Consider the following 2,656-nt stretch of genomic DNA (forward strand, 5'->3'; position numbering starts at 1 on the left):
AACAGAAACATTCATCTATAAAATAATAATTTAACAGAAACATTCATCTATAAAATAATAATTTAACAGAAACATTCATCTATAAAATAATAATTTAACAGAAACATCCATCTATAAAATAATTGAACAGAAACATTCATGTATAAAATAATAATTGAACATTATTTATCTGAGGAGCAGCTTTGAGTTTAACTCCATCACTGAACTCTCATCTTGAACAAGCATGAAGGCGACAGTGGAAAGAAAAACTCCCTCATGAGGAAGAAACCTTTAGCAGAACCAGGATCAGGACAAGAGGACCATCTGCTTCGACCGGCTGGGTTTGGTAAGAACAGATACACAATGGCAGGTCATTTCTGAACCATTTTGGTCTTGGTTGTCCTCAGGCTGTTTCTGAGTAGCAAGTTGGTCATCTGGCCCGAGACATTTGATTGTTGGACACCATGATTGATCGTTTTGGGCAGATGGTCCTTTTGCACGAGTTAAAAGCTTCTGAGATTCCAACAGGAGTTCGTCTTGAAACACAGTGAAGGCTACCTCTGGGACAGATCAGGTTGGCAGGCCGTAGACTGATGAAGTCCTCTGGATGGAAGACGAAACGTTTCTCACTCAAAGAAACTGGTCCAGATGAAATGATTCAACCGTTTTTGTTCCAGTTCAACACTTTGCCTGCATCGATCCTGATCATCAAGCCCGTCTGCTCAACATGAAGCAGTTTCAGTAGAAACTTTTCATCTTGCCATGACAGAAATCCATTTTGACTAGTTTCTCATTTAATGTTTAAAAAGAAGCATTTACTCGTATATTTTGGTGTCTATTTCAGTAATTCATCAGTTCACTCACCTTTATATTCCCAAAGAATTAATTCAAACTTCATCCCATGCTCTGCATAAAATGTAAGAAATCCCCTTAATATTTAAAGTTTTTTGTCTTCAGCATCTTTAACAAGTGGAAATCTGAGTGATGAGCAACTGTTTTATGATTTCAGCTGATTTTCATTTAATTATTGTAAATTTACTTTCAGCTAGTTTTGCTGCTTTTAGTAATGGTTTATGGATTTGTGTTCCTGTCCCGAGTTATTAAATGCTTAAATGTTAATAAAAACCATCATAAAATATTTATCTTGCACAGGTCTTTGTTCTGCTGTTACTTTACAACAAACTTTTATTTCATTACAAACCTGGACTTGTAGTTAAAACTGAAGCTGGGCAGATTAAAACAACAAACCATCTTTCATTGTTCAAATTTATTAGATATTCTGTTAAGTTCCATTGTCTAGACCTTCATAGCATGAAAGCTGTAAAAAATGAAAGAAAGTACTAATTATTACATTCACTAAAAATTCCCCTGAATTTTGTTCAGAAAGAGGAAATTAAATACATCGTGAATCTTTTTCCACAAACAAACAATAAAACAAAGAAACTTTGCAAGTGCTTCGTCATGATTACAGTAAGAACAGGACTTTGGACCTGACTGGACCGGGTTCTGTCCGTCATCAGACTGTCTTCTTGTCTGTCTGAGGTCCAGCTGAAGACAGTCTGATGACGAGGGGGGGGGGGGGGGGGCATCTAAACTGAATCTACTTGAAAGCTGCTTAAAAACAGCCGGACGAGGATCAACACAGGAAAGAAACTAAAACCTGGACAGGCCGATGTGTTTCAGTAAGTCCACACGCTGTGACGAGCGGTCACGTGTTGGCTCCGCGTCATGCTTGCATGTGTCCCGTCACGTCTGTGCAGCTGCACGGATGAGCTTCAGCCTGACATCATACCTGCAGCAGGTTCAATACGCACTTCTTCCACTTTTAAATGGGTTTGTTATAAAAAGTGCAGTTAGAGTAAAGTTCTCCTTTAGATGTCCTGATGCTGCTCAAGAATCCAGGTAGAAACATCCAACCAGGTGGAGTCAGGTCCTCTGGACGAGTTCTTCTTGTTGAAGCAACTCATCTTATATCCAAACGACTTCTTCAGTCTGAGGAGCTGCAACAAACTAGAGTTGTAAGAAGTGGACACGTGGACACGGAGACTTGAGTAAAGGAGGCCATCTTTGTGAAGAGAACCTGTCCATCAATAAACAGGGGCGGAGCCTCCGTGTCCAACTGTCCCCCTCTGACAATGCTGTTATTCTTACTATCACTCAGCCCTCTGTGAATAGCAAGTGGCAATTGGGGCACTAACGATCAACTGTTAGACTGATGGTCCTCCTTTTACATGTGAACAGCTGGTTCTGGATGTCAACAACAAACTGGTTGATCCACCATGAGGTGTTCTATTTATAAGACTGAGTTTGTTGCAGCTCCTGAGACTGAAGAAGTCCTTTGGATAAAAGATGAAACGTTTCAACTAGTTGTTTTTTTTAAATCCGTCCAGAGGACCTGACTGAACTTTGTTAGATCTCCTTTAGATGTTCTAGGATGCACACAGATCCTCCCGTCTGAGATATTTAGACTTGGAACGGCACGTGTTCGATCGTGCACGAGGCATCCTCTGCTCCGAGCTTCAAGGAAAGTCTCCTGACGGTAAAACCTGACACCTCCCAACATGCTCTGGGACTTTGTCAACTGATGAAGCAAAGCATGACCCAAACTCATGACGACTTCTAATTCAATTCATTATTTTAAAAATAAAAATACAGAGAATCCTTGCCGGTTCCTAAC

Source organism: Nematolebias whitei, chromosome 18 (assembly GCF_014905685.2).
Source record: "Nematolebias whitei isolate Nwh7 chromosome 18, NemWhi1, whole genome shotgun sequence".
In the NCBI taxonomy this organism is placed as follows: domain Eukaryota; kingdom Metazoa; phylum Chordata; class Actinopteri; order Cyprinodontiformes; family Rivulidae; genus Nematolebias; species Nematolebias whitei.